Source organism: Bison bison, unplaced genomic scaffold (genome assembly GCF_000754665.1).
Source record: "Bison bison bison isolate TAMUID 2011002044 unplaced genomic scaffold, Bison_UMD1.0 scf7180017864309, whole genome shotgun sequence".
Lineage (NCBI taxonomy): Eukaryota > Metazoa > Chordata > Mammalia > Artiodactyla > Bovidae > Bison > Bison bison.
The window spans coordinates 1,392,824-1,407,197 of NW_011494881.1; the positions used below are offsets into that span (position 1 = coordinate 1,392,824).

Genomic DNA, 14,374 nt, shown 5'->3' on the forward strand with positions numbered 1-14,374 from the left:
TTGGCTTAAATCTCAACATTCAGAAAACGAAGATCATGGCATCTGGTCCCATCACTTCATGGGAAATAGATGGGGAAACAGTGGAAACAGTGTCAGACTTTATTTTTTGGGGCTCCAAAATCATTGCAGATGGTGATTGCAGCCATGAAATTAAAAGATGCTTACTCCTTGCAAGGAAAGTTATGACCAACCTAGATAGCATATTGAAAAGCAGAGACATTACTTTGCCAACAAAAGTCCATCTAGTCAAGGCTATGGTTTTTCCAGTGATCATGTATGGATGTGAGAGTTGGACTATGAAGAAAGCTGAGCACTGAAGAATTGATGCTTTTGAACCGTGGTGTTGGAGAAGACTCTTGAGAATCCCTTGGACTGCAAGGAGATCGAACCAGTTAATTCTAAAGGAGATCAATCCTGGTGTTCTTTGGAAGGACTGATGCTAAAGTTGAAACTCCAATACTTTTGCCACCTCATGCGAAGAGTTGACTCACTGGAAAAGACTCTGATGCTGGGAGGGATTGAGGGCAGGAGGAGAAGGGAACGATAGAGGATGAGATGGCTGGATGGCATCACTGACTTGATGGACATGAGTTTGGGTGAATTCTGGGATTTGGTAATGGACAGGGATTTCTGGTGTGCTGCGATTCACGGGATCACAAAGAGTCGGACACGACTGAGCGACTGAACTGAACTGATCACAGGATCAGATGTAGTTAGATTCAAGCAACTACAAAAGTTTATGGTCTGTCAGTATGGCCACTGGGATTTCTTTACACTTCTTCTGTTGTATTTTTTGAATTTACACTTTGGTTTTATAACACCATTTCTTAGAAAAACATCCATATATTTTCTGCACATATGAATCAGCTTCTTCTCTATAAATAGCAAGTATTTAACAGCTATTATTTTCTTCTAAGATATCCATGGTAATATCATTTTTAAGTTCAGTGAGGTAACTGGTGGCCAGAAGCCAACTGGTCTTCCTCATAACCAACAAAAGACATATATCTTTGAAAAACAAAAATAAAAGTCTTCTATTAGGGCAATTTTTAGCACCTACTTTCATATAACATACTAATAATGCTAAGAAAATATATTTCAAAGTGAGAGCTAAAGAAATTTTGAGATGATTATGACCTGAAATATCACTAAATATAACCAGAAAATCTGTGTCTAGATAATGACAGTATTTTCAGAAATCATCAAGACTGTACTTTCTCAAAAGCCAAAGTCTGTCTTTTCCTAGACTTCAGGCAGAACTAGTTCAAAAGTTAACAGATGATTGCCCAAATAATGTTTGAATTAAACCTAAAAGGAAACTCAGAATATATATCTTCATTCTCTGTAAGCTTGCTCTTTCTTCTTGATATTCCTTCATTTTTTCCTTTAGATTATAGAAATAAGATCTCAGCCAACTTCAGTGTTCAACTATGGAGATGCCCTCAACCAAATTAAACAGAAAAATCTTATTTATTAATTATGCAAAGCTTGCCATATTTCTTCTTCCCTTCATGCAAACTTATTTGCATTTCTGGGTATGTGCATTATTTGGTCTCTTTCTAGCCTTTTCCTCCTTTCTGTGATTAAGGGGAAAAAAATGAAGATTTATCAAATTGGTCTTTAATTACAGGAGACACAGTAAACAGGGAACAGAGTGAAGTAGAATAATCACAAATTTTAGAATAAGCATAAGACTGTGCTTAAATCCCAAATTTTATCTTTAACATCTGTGTGGCTTTGTGCCATGTATCTAGCTCCAAGTTCATATAATACAATGAGGTGTATAATTCATTCATATGCTGGGACTGTTTTATGTAAAGCACCCAGCAGAAGGCTTATAAATAATAAGTAATCAATAAATGGCAACTGCCATCATCGTTACTGTGTTAGTAAGAGCAGTATAAGCCACTCACTCTTCACTGAGTATGCAGGAAAGCCCTGCCAATTGTGAATTGCTAACAAAAATATAACACTGATATAACTGGTTTTCAACAAAAAACCTTGTCATTTCTACTATTCTTATAAATTCACACCAGCCTTTTTTTCTGCACTAGATCTTATTCTTGGCCAAAGTCTTATATAGATATAGATATATACACACCACACACACACACACACACACACACACACATATATATATATATAAAATGAAAGTATGAAAGTGAAAGTGAAGTCACTCAGTCATGTCCGACTCTTTGCGACCCCATGAACTGTAGCCTACCACGCTCCTCCAACCACGGGATTTTCCAGGCAAGAGTACTGGAGTGGGTTGGCATTTCCTTCTCCAGAGGATCTTCCTGACCCAGGGATCGAACCAGTGTCTCCCACACTGTAGGCAGACGCTTTGCGGTCTGAGCCACCAGAGTCCATGTGAAAGTATATATAAATATATATATACACACAAGATCAGAGTGTATACTTTTGTTTTAAAACAATACAGTGTATTTCAGTATATTTCATTCTGTTTATACCATATTTGTTTCAGGAACTGGAAAATTAAATGCAGTAATATTTCTCTATTTAACCCCCCATGACTTTTGAAAATTCTCATCTTTTTTCCTTGAAGCTATGGTCTTTAATAGCCTTTATAATGTCTTGAACCCCACACTCCACTTAAGCTTTTTTAAATGTTGCCATCGCACACCTACTTTTGAATTTGACAATATATCACCAATTCATTGTGGTTTTCAGGTTCCACTTCAATAAACAAAGCTTTATTTCTCCCACAGGATGCTCATTTTCTCCCTTCTTAGTTATTTGGCTTCAGAATTTAACTCTTTTCTTAACCATATCACATGATTCATTCAAATTTCCCGTAATATACATACTATCTTTAAATAACTTTTATTAATTCCAAAATATTAATTATTTTCCTCCTCTTTTCAATATAATGATATTTTTGGTATATTTGCACTTGGAGAATAGTTAACTTTGGCCTTAACAGGCCCATCCAAATTGTTACATTACTTCCTTCAGGTGATAAAAATTTATCTTATAAATTATATTTCCTGATAAGACATTAACATAAATAAATCCATAATATTAGAAGCTTTACAGAGATACTATTTAAAGTTTCTATAAAATTGAACCTTTAAATACATTTCACATATATAGAAATGTAGGACAAAAAGCAGTAGAGAAAAATAAACTTTTAGAGATGTCAGTATTAAAAATCATCAACCACAGCAATTTTCATGTATGTCAAGAAAAAAAAATATGCTATTATATTTGAGGATCAAGAACAGTTCTTTTTAATTGTTTAAAATAATTCATAGCCTGTTCTTTGAAAAGAATTTTAATAACTTTATAAACAAATGTCAGACATTTTAATTTTCAGTTGAGATGAAAAACAAAGACTCTAATGCTTGGATCTTGATGAAAAAAATGGCAATTAGCAGAAAAGTCCACCTACCAGACCTTTCCACATTTTTTGATATGACACTAACACTGACATTACAATGAGCTCTCATTAATATGGATTAATAAGTGACAATAACAACCTGAATTGAAATGAAAAATAAAGTGTGCTTGGAAATGTAAATCTCATAATAACCAAACTTTTGGTAACCAAGTATTTTTTTACTTTTTAAAAAAAAATCTGCTTTAATGGCATTCTCATTAGCAGCATATATGTTTTTCAAAGTGCCAAAATGCTCTTATGGAAATTAAATACGCTTCAAAACAATTTTGTTAGGCTCTTAAATTAATTACCTACTACTCCTTTATTTATCCATTTTTATTGAGGTATAATTTTCATACAACAAATTACAGACTTAAAATGTTTGGTTTGATAGGTTTGACAATTGCATGCTGCTGCTGCTGCTGCTGCTAAGTCGCTTCAGTCGTGTCTGACTCTGTGCAACCCCATAGACGGCAGCCTACTAGCCTCCTCCGTCCATGGGATTTTCCAGGCAAGAGTACTGGAGTGGGTTGCCATTGCCTTCTCCGTGACAATTGCATACACGGCTGTAATTACCACACATAGAAAGATTTCACCACCAAGGAAGTTATCCTGTGTCCTTCTGGAGTCCATCTCCTCACCTCTGTACCAGACAACCACAGATTTGTTTCTATCACTATACATTAATTTTGCCTACTTTTGAACTTGATATAAATGGAATTATCCAATGTATTCTGTATTTGGTTTCTTCTGCTCTATACAATTTTAGGCCCAGTCCTGATTCAGAGCATGTGGTGACCTAAGCTGGTTTAAGTTACTACTTTAGATGAATAAAGTAATATAAAGACATACTTATTAGCAATGTATTTTTTATTGCTAGCAGCATTCATTTGTATATTCATACACAGCACGCTTATTTGTGCATTCATCTGTTGGTGGACATTTAGATTGTTTTCAGTTTTTGACTACTATAAATTAAGCTGGAACAGCTAGCAGTACAAGTGTGTAAGTTTTCCTGAAACATACATTTTTATTTCTTTTGGATAAATATTTAGTATTGTAATTGCTGGTTATAGAGTAGATTTATACTTTTCCATTTATTTATTATATATATAAAATAAATATATATATAGGCTGCATTGTGAGGCATGTGGGATCTTAGTTCCCAGGCCAAAGATATAACCCATGACCCCTGCATTGGGAGTAGAGCCCTATCCACTGAACTCTCGGGGAAATACCTATTCTTTTCTTTTTAAAGAATCTCCCAAACTGTTTTCCAATGCAATTGTACTATTTTACATTCCCTCAGTAAAGCATAAGAGTTTCATTGGTTCACATCATCTATAACATTTAATATGTCAGATTTTTAGTTTTGTTTCAATTTAGTTATTCTAGTGGGTATAAAATGTATCTCCATATGGTTTTAATATGAATTTACCTGATATTTAGTAACAATGAGCATCTGTTTATGTGCTTATCAACTACTTGTATATTTTTTCTGATATATTTGTTCAAGACTTTTGCCCATATTTTACTGGATTATTTTTCTTCATATCGAATTTTAAGAGTTCTTTATAATACCTGTTTTTTCTAGGGAAAAAACTGATTCCAGCCCAGGTGAATACAAGCTCTGAATCAAGAATAGGCCTAAAATCTGCAGAAGCAATTCTGAAACATTAGACTTTGAATCAAAGGTTCTTGATGAAGAGATGAGTAATCTGGTATTTTAGATTCCATTAAGATGTGCCATTTTCTATCTGACCAAAAGGATCATGCTTCAGTCACATTTAAAATCAGCATCCCGTCATTTAGAAAAGACTGCTTCAATCTAAGCAAATCAGGATGTGATTCTACAACTGACAACTCACCCAATTACTGATCACTAAGAAGGAGCACTTACAAAATACACAGTTCTGACCATAGCACCTTTTCTAATAAAGGCACTTACAGATAATTAGTAGTATTAAGTGGTATCAGGGAGTGTGAACATATACACACTGGCTTCCTCTGCAAAGTATTAAAGCAGATGACAAAGAGTTTTGAAGAAATATGTACTTGACTTAGCTGTGATTTACTGATCAGGTTGGCTTCTGAGTCAGCACCTATTGGTGTAAGTAAAAGAGAAACCAGAAAGGTTTCCCTTTCTGGAGACTTTCTTTCAAAGCCTGATACTTTGGCTGGATACTTTGAAGAGAAGTCAAGAATTTGGAACTGATCTGTCTTTGATTTCTCTTTGGACTATCTAACATTCTAAATCCATGACTATCAAGTACAAAGTGTTTGGCTTAACAGTTTGTGTATAACCTTTAAGGATTAACAGTGGCTTTGTGCCAGAGCATCCACAAAATTGTCTGGTTCTCCATCTAATCAGTCAAGGCCACAGGCTTCTTGTAAATCCTGTCTCCCTGTTCTCTGCTGTTTTCTCCATTTAGTAGCCATCCCTTTCTGTTTCTCTAAGTTAATACACAATATTTCACTTCTTTAATCAAAACTGCTCATAGCAAAATATATAAGTTCACTTATTCTAAAGTGTAAATGAAGGGCCAATAACTTCAACATGAGTTAAACTTGACTCTTTCCTACCCACTTACCCTTTCCATTTTCCTGTGTACTGAACAAGTCAGTAAAACTAGTTAGTCCACAAAAATTTGTTGAGTACTTATCTGTTAGGTACTAGTGATGTTATAGTGAATAAAACAAACATGACACTTGCCATTGTAAGAGTTAAAGCCTGATAGGGAAGACCTTAAAAAATATTTACAAATAGCTAAATAAAAATTATAAGTATGTCTAACATGGCAACATAAAGAACATGGTGTTGGAAGGCATATAAATGTAATGGGGCCTTGGTTTATGGGATCAAGGGAGGCTTCCCTGAAAACAAAAACATTTCAGTTGACACCTGAACTTAAGGAATTAGTAAGGCAGAGAACGGAGAGAAGAACATCTCAGAGAACAGCATGTGTCAAACATCCTTCAAGCTCTGGAATCCACAGGACTACTTTCCATTTTCCTCATCACAACTTTTATTCCTGCCCTCATCACCTTCTACACAGATTACTGCAATAACCTCATTAACAGTATGCCCTATAAAATGTTGAAAGAGTTCTTCATATAACATTGCTATAATGATGTCATCCCTTATTTAAAAATCTACAATGACTTTCATAAAGAAAAATGGTGAAATTAGAAGTTTTGCATTTTCAGCCCTCTTCAATCCAGACTAAACTTACTTCTCATTAGTTTCCTATCAGACTTATCCACTCACTGTTTACTCAAAACAATTTCATTCTCAGGACTGAGTGTCTTTGTTCTTATCATTCACTTCATCCAAAAAAGTCTGAATTTTATGTTGAAGAAGGTTTATTGGCAAGATGTATAAGGAATCATTGGCCTCTTAGTAGAAAGCATGCCTATATATATGTATATATATATTTTTTCTAACAGTAGTTATTTTCTAAATAACTAAACATGGGTTTATCATTTGGTTACTGAAATATATCAAAATTGAAATTTCTAGTATGGAAAATTTATTGGGTATTTCATATGAATTTCAATATAATTTCTGTCTAAATATTTCCATAAGCATTAGCTAATGGTTGGTAGTTCCACTGTCTAAAACAAATGACTAATATAAATTAGTAGGAGACTATATTAAGGGATTGAGAAGGCAAAATTTGTTTAAAAGATCTAAAATGTATGTGGTATATATGACCTTGTGATAAACCCAGAGCCTGAGCTTAGCAACAAAATTTTAGAAACTATAGAAGTGGCCCAGGTTCAGAGCTCTCATAAGGAATAATATCCTGCTGTTTATTACCATGTGTAGAATAGAGAATAAGAAGAACATTAGCATCCCTATCTTGGAGAAGGCAATGGCACCCCACTCCAGTACTCTTGCCTGGAGAATCCCATGGATGGAGGAGCCTGATGGGTTGCTGTCCATGGGGTCGCTAAGAGTTGGATACGACTGAGCAACTTCACATTCACTTTTCACTTTCATGCATTGGAGAAGGAAATGGCAACCCACTCTAGTGTTCTTGCCTGGAGAATCCCAGGGATGGGGAAGCCTGGTGGGCTGCCGTCTATGGGGTCACACAGAGTCGGACACGACTGAAGTGACTTAGCAGCAGCAGCAGCAGCAGCAGCAGCATCCCTATCTAAAGGACTTCCAAATGTGTTCTAAATTTTTTTAAAATGAACAGGGCCTTGTTTGTTTTAAGGTAAAAACGAAAGAAAGAACACTTAAATCAGCTACCTACCATTGTTAGATAAGGAGTTACTGTTTTGTTTATGACAGAGAGGAAATGCTTTTACATAACAAAGGAGAAAAGAAACAAGATTCTCTTTCTGAGATGGATAGGTAGGTACTATCATAAATCCTATGCTTTAAGCTGTCACTGATTTAAAATAAGTCATACTTGCCTCTCCATTACTTTTGCCTGGAAAATTCCATGGACTAAGAGGCTCCTCAGAGCCTGGTAGGCTACAGTCCATGGGGTTGCAAAGAGTCGGACACGACTGAGCGACTTCACTTTAAATATCAAAACTTTAAAATACTTGCCTCATATATGTCTAGATCACTCACATTTTAATTTGGAAATGACACGAAATAGTTCATAAATTTCAGAATTCTTGCTTAATATATATGGAAGCAACCTTTTTAGGAAAAATAACACATAGTCAAACTTTTATTCCTAAGTATAGAAAAACCAAAAAGAAAAACTATATCTAGAAATCCAAACTGTTATGTACCATCATGAGTGACATAAAGTATAGGCACATGCTTTTAATGTCATTTCTGAAAATATGATGCTAGAGAATTAAGACAATGGGGAGCTGCTTCCAATGGGTACAAAGTTTCAGTTATAAAAGATTGAATAAATTCTAGAGATTTGCTATACAACATTGTGCCCGTAATTAACAATACTGTCCTGGGCTCCTGAAAATGTGTTAAGAGGATAGATTTCATGTTAAGTGATCTACCATAATCTTAAAAACAAGAGAGGAGTGGGGCTGAAAGAAACCCCAAATAGCAAATAAAATTTTTGTAATTCAGAAAGTTTCAGTGAATATATTTACTAAACATGTCACATATTTCATCAAGGATTTTTAATTGAATAAAAAAGTACCATGAAAACACATGTGGTTCTAAATTATTTCCTACCCTGAATTATTATGAAATATGTGAAGTATACAAAGCCAGTCATATGAAGGAAATCTTTATTGAATCTTGCCGATAAAGTCATGAGCCCCTTCATAACATATCCTCTCTTCACATACTATTTTTTAAATATGACTTTGAGAAATCAGTCATTCTAAGTGAGAGAATTACATATTTATTGACTAGAATGGTACTCTGTTGGATTTTAGTTTATTCACAGTATTAGAACACACCTACAGAATTTTGCCCCATTCACGTATTTTAATAAATAAATAATGTAAGAGTTTCCAACAGGAAGATTCTGAGTCACAGAAGCGGAAAAGTCTATGTCCAGAGTCCGGACTTATATGGAAATTTGCTGGTTTAGGTAATGGCTCTACTGTATTCTGACCCTGATACCTGGAAGAGTTAGTTAACTATTCTTTGCCTCAGCGGCTACATCAGTAAAATGAGAAGTAAACAGCATATATGGCATAGACTTTGCGGGGGGGATGAATAAGATGATGTAGGTAAAACGCATACAGAGTGCCCAATAAATATTTGCTCCACTGTATTTCATCATCACAGAACTCCAGAATTTTCAAAGTTTTTCAAATTTTACAAAATTCTCTTTTGTGGAGAGAAAGCCCTTTGAAATGGTCTCTTTGAAATGGTCCTGTAATTTCCTGTATTTTCAGACTTAAAACAACACCAACTTTGGTTTTGTTTTGGTTTGCCTCTTTGCTTTCTTGACGCAGTGATGGAACAGCAGGTGGTTAACCGTCAGGTTTTTTATGTTTTCATGTTCAAAAGAAAAGGAAAACAAAATTATCTCTTAGTATTAGAGACGTTTCTCTTTTAAAGTTTGGAGAGGTCTAGTAACTTGTAAGGTACCACATATATTTCCTGATCATCAAGCAAATCAGTTAATATTTCATTTCTAAAGCAGGGGAGCAGACAGAAGTTAGGGATACATGTCAAGAGGATGACTGTCCACTGATGGTCAGTAACCAGCATTTCCTTCACTCCACCAACGAAGTCAATTGCTGAATTAGAGCCCACTATGTTCCTTGTCTAGTCTCCTAAGCCGGGTGTACCATAAAGCAGAGAAAACAATGGTTTTAGGGAGCCAAACACAAGGATAAGGGAAACGCTTTCTGTCTGCTTGCTCTGTTAGTGCGAACTGCATAGGGTAGCCACTTCTGGCTCCACAGAGGAAAGAGAAGTCCAGTATTGTGATAGCTGTCACTGGTCTTTTCCATTTCCCAAGCTGAAATCAGAATCGAATGGAAACTAAAACCCTTGAGACCTTCCTACCCACCTGTGACTAAATGAGTCCAGTGAATAGAAAAGTCAGATGGCCCTGAAGTTAATGAGAATCTCAGAAGGCCACAATTCTATTGAAATAGATTTTGCTACCTCAGTTTTCCAAAATTGAACCAACTGATCCCTCCAATATTTTATCCCAAGACACGACTAGTTAATCTTGTGAGGGTCCATTATTAGAAGACAGCTGTCTAGTCCAAGGGTTCCCAAGATAGTCTCAAATCCTGTAACGGTCTGGATTTGCTCTGATTCCTTGTAGACCAGAACTCTTTTCTTAGATATTGATCACATCAAGCATCCATAGCTTTTCTAGCAGTTTATTCCTAAATCAATAACCTGCCTACAGTAAGTCCTAAGGATGAATTATCACATTTATAGCTATTTTCCTTATCCCTTCATTTATATTTGTAAACACTGTTCTGGTTAGACCACCTCCTGCTTTAAAATTTCATCAGCTCACTCAGCCATCACTCACCCTGTATTCTCCATTCTTGTCTTGGATTTTAAGTTCTTTTGAATTGCCACTGACCATATGAATTACCCTCCCCTGCTTCCATTTCTGTCTTTCTTGGCAGCTTGACCTCAATTTCTTTCTCCTCCCCCTCATTTACAGCATATCTCCATTGCTCTTCTGGCCAACCTCCATAGCACAATATTTTCTCCCTACTGTAGCTAAATCTAAATCTGCAGCTGTTTTAATATGGGATCTGTGGTTCTTTTTTGGTAGAATATTGCACATCCTGAATGACAATAATGCCCGATGCTACTGCAAAATTATGCAAGACTCCAGATGGATGGAACCTATTAACTTCCTATAAACTAATGCATTATGGATGTGGCACGACCCTTAACTGCAATACACAGTACCTGTACAGGGAAACCCCAGGTACCTTCAACCACTTAACAAGTCAGGACATTGCATCTCTTTCCTGCTGCTGCAGTGCTCTATAATTTTACCACTTACTTGCTCCCAAAGTAGCATCAAAGAACAAAGAGAAGATGTAATCTGCACAAAGTTCCCAAAGGTTGCCAATTTGGCTTGACTATCTATTCATTTTTCTAGGTTATGGGATTGTTCTTGGTGACTTTTGACAACATGAGAATGCTCCCCTCTACCTTTAATGATAATACGAGGGGCTCCATACTACCAGATACATGAAAACTCAGTGGAAAGGGTAAGCTGACCAATATATCAGGGTAAACCAAATCTTGTGATAAATACATTTGCATTCTGGCAGCTTGCACAGCAGGGTTATTTGAAAGAGCGGCATTAAAGAGAATGAGTTCTGTTAAGGGCAGCCAAGAGCTAGATTTTGCTAGTTAAGCATTTTAAAGTAAAACAGAGGCAAATGGAAGCATTATTCTATACTGGGGGAAAAAAAAAAAAAGAAATAGGATTTAGAGTAAAAAGGAATTACTTTCAAGTATCGTCACTGCCCTTCACTAATTGAGTGATTCAAACTAGTTACTTGACCTCTCTGGATCTGTTTCCTCACCTGTAATCAGGGATAATACTTGGTTACATGCTTTTAGAAAAGATAATTTGATGTAAAGCACCTACGATGATACCTAACTTACAGCAGTTACTTCAATTTTTAAGGGTGGCAGGCGAACATAATTATATAGGGGCTGGCAGGAAAAAGTATAAAATGTCTTAGGAATGAAAGAGTAAGTGCTGAAGTTAGGCAAAAGCAAAAAGCGAAATAGCAAAAAGAAATTTTGTTCACCTTGCAAGTTTAAAAATATAAAAATAAAAGATCAATGAGCTGACAAGATCAGATGGCAAAAGACAAGCTAAGTAAGATAAGCTAAGAGAGACAGGAAAGGGTGAGAGAAAAGGGAAAGTAGCAAATAAATTAAAATGTCAAAAGACTGATATAAATGGAGGCTTGCCTTTCCAGTAAGGTATTCTAAGGACATTAGGGACTGTGAGAAAGAAGCTGAAGTCCTTCAGCTGACCTCGGTAGGAAGAGAGACAGGAAGAAAGCATAAGACCCCAGGGAGACAATGCAAGCTACATCTTAAACAGTCTGTCTGCAGCGGGCTTGAGCCTTCCAGTTTTGACGGCGTCCTTGGCTCACGCTAAGTGTACTAATGAGCAGAAGGGCACGGTGTTGAGAGCAGCGACTGCCGAGCTTACTGGTCAGGCAGGGGTTTTTCACTTCATAAATCAATTACAATCTGCTATATTGATTTCACAAAGTCAGCAGGACTTAAAAACTTAAGAGCAAAATATTTTTTTTATTATTTTTGAAAACACTGCAGTGTCTACAGCTTAGCACATTCGGTAGAAAGACAGATGGAGGCTTTGGTCATTCCATCCTAGCCTTCCCTCCCATGTCCCTCATCTCAGCATCAAAGAATCTGGAGCTGGCATAGTACCCTGGTGTATTATGCCAATAATCTCTCTCTCTGGTATCTGGGGCAGGGGCAGCCCCACCTAATATGTCTGTGTTAAGGTACTGTTGACTTTTTTATGGGTGCCCAGGCCTCTCCAGATGGAGCAAACAAGGGAAGGAATGAGAACCCTACCAGAAGGAAATGCATTTGTCATTAAGTAGTTATGGGACTGTTCTTCCCAACCATAGTAACATCTAAACGGGAGTTTTTAATCAGCCATTTCTTTTGGAAAACCCCGAAAATGAGAAAGTTGCTGAGGGGTCCATTCTGCCAGTCAACCCCAGATCTAGGGCCAAGAGCAGCAGTTCAAGTGGAGCGTATCAGGGATAGTTTACCTTTTATCCACAGCAAAAGAAGTTTTTCTTTTAAGAGTTTTAGGAAAAAATGCAACAGGAGAAAATAAACTGTGGGCCATACATATTAGTATGTTAATATAAAATAAGCTACTTAGTCACATACTAATTTCAGAAATAGTCATTCCAAAACAATATACCTTCTTAATAAAAAACAAAACTTTGTTTCAATTAACCTATTTACAAATTTCAGTAAAAACTCCTTGCTTTTTGTGGACACTTTAGAAAACACCATGATTACACCTAGAAGGAGAGAATCTTTCTTTGTGAGTCTTCACATCAGACACATAATATTGTTTACTCAGTGACACTAAATATAGGTTTTTATGATATCCTTTTATATTTTTTTCCTAAATAAAATACTGTCTTTTCTGATAACATTTGGCATTTGAAAGTGTATGCCATTTTTTTCCTTAAAATATTCTGTGTATTGGCTGCTGCACTGGCTTTTAATTAACTCAGCTTTATTTATGAGAACATACTTCCTTTAACTTTTCCCATGAGCTCTGGGAAATACCTATGTGAAAACACTTATTAGTCCTCCCAAGATGCTGTTAGGAAATAGAACCTATAATACTAGAGAAATGTGATTTGAATTTACAAAGGTGTGTAGTGAGAATATTGACTCCCCCCACACTCCCCACCTCCCACTGTCCCTGTGCATTCTGGGATCTCTTGGCTGACATATGGTCTAGTACACACATACATGCCAAAACTAAAACATCCTCAGAGGTCGTAGTGCCTTTGTATAAACAGACAAAAGAAAATGGGTTGAAATTCCAAATGGTACATTCAGTGGAAAGAGAGAATACCTGATGTTTCAAATAACCAGAGATGTGCACTGATAAAGAGGGAGATGAAAGAGAAGCACCTCCATCCATCAGATCAGATCAGTCGTTCAGTCATGTCCGACTCTTTGCGACCCCATGAATCGTAGCACACCAGGCCTCCCTGTCCATCACTAACTCCTGGAGTTCACTCAGACTCATGTCCATCGAGTCAGTGATGCCATCCAGCCATCTCATCCTCTGTCGTCCCCTTCTCCTCCTGCCCTCAATCCCTCCCACCCTCAGAGTCTTTTCCAATGAGTCAACTCTTCGCATGAGGTGGCCAAAGTACTGGAGTTTCAGCTTTAGCATCAGTCCTTCCAAAGAACACCCAGGGCTGATTTCCTTCAGAATGGACTGGTTGGATCTCCTTGCAGTCCAAGGGACTCTCAAGAGTCTTCTCCAACACCACAGTTCAAAAGCATCAATTCTTCGGCACTCAGCCTTCTTCACAGTCCAACTCTCACATCCATATATGACCACAGGAAAAACCATAGCCTTGACTAGACGAACCTTTGTTGGCAAAGTAACGTCTCTGCTTTTGAATATGCTATCTAGGTTGGTCATAACTTTCCTTCCAAGGAGTAAGCACCTTTTAATTTCACAGCTGTAATCACCATCTGCAGTGATTTTGGAGCCCAGAAAAATAAAGTCTGACACTGTTTCCACTGTTTCCCCATCTATTTGCCATGAAGTGGTGGGACCGGACTCCATGATCTTCATTTTCTGAATGTTGAGCTTTAAGCCAACTTTTTCACTCTCCACTTTCACTTTCATCAAGAGGCTTTTTAGTTCCTCTTCACTTTCTGCCATAAGGGTGGTGTCATCTGCATATCTGAGGTTATTGATATTTCTCCCGGCAATCTTGATTCCAGTTTGTGTTTCTTCCAGTCCAGCATTTCACATGATGTACTCTGCATATTCC

At 36.7% G+C, this 14,374-nt stretch overlaps 2 protein-coding genes across 2 annotated transcripts in view; one reads left to right on the forward strand and one right to left on the reverse strand.

Annotated features, from left to right (window-relative positions):
• CTNNA3 (catenin (cadherin-associated protein), alpha 3) overlaps nt 1-14,374 on the reverse strand; it is a 1,923,005-nt gene that overhangs the window by 1,154,638 nt on the left and 753,993 nt on the right. The gene's annotated exons all lie outside the window — the stretch shown is intronic.
• Nucleotides 1-14,374, forward strand: part of LRRTM3 (leucine rich repeat transmembrane neuronal 3) — a 213,048-nt gene that overhangs the window by 50,447 nt on the left and 148,227 nt on the right. The gene's annotated exons all lie outside the window — the stretch shown is intronic.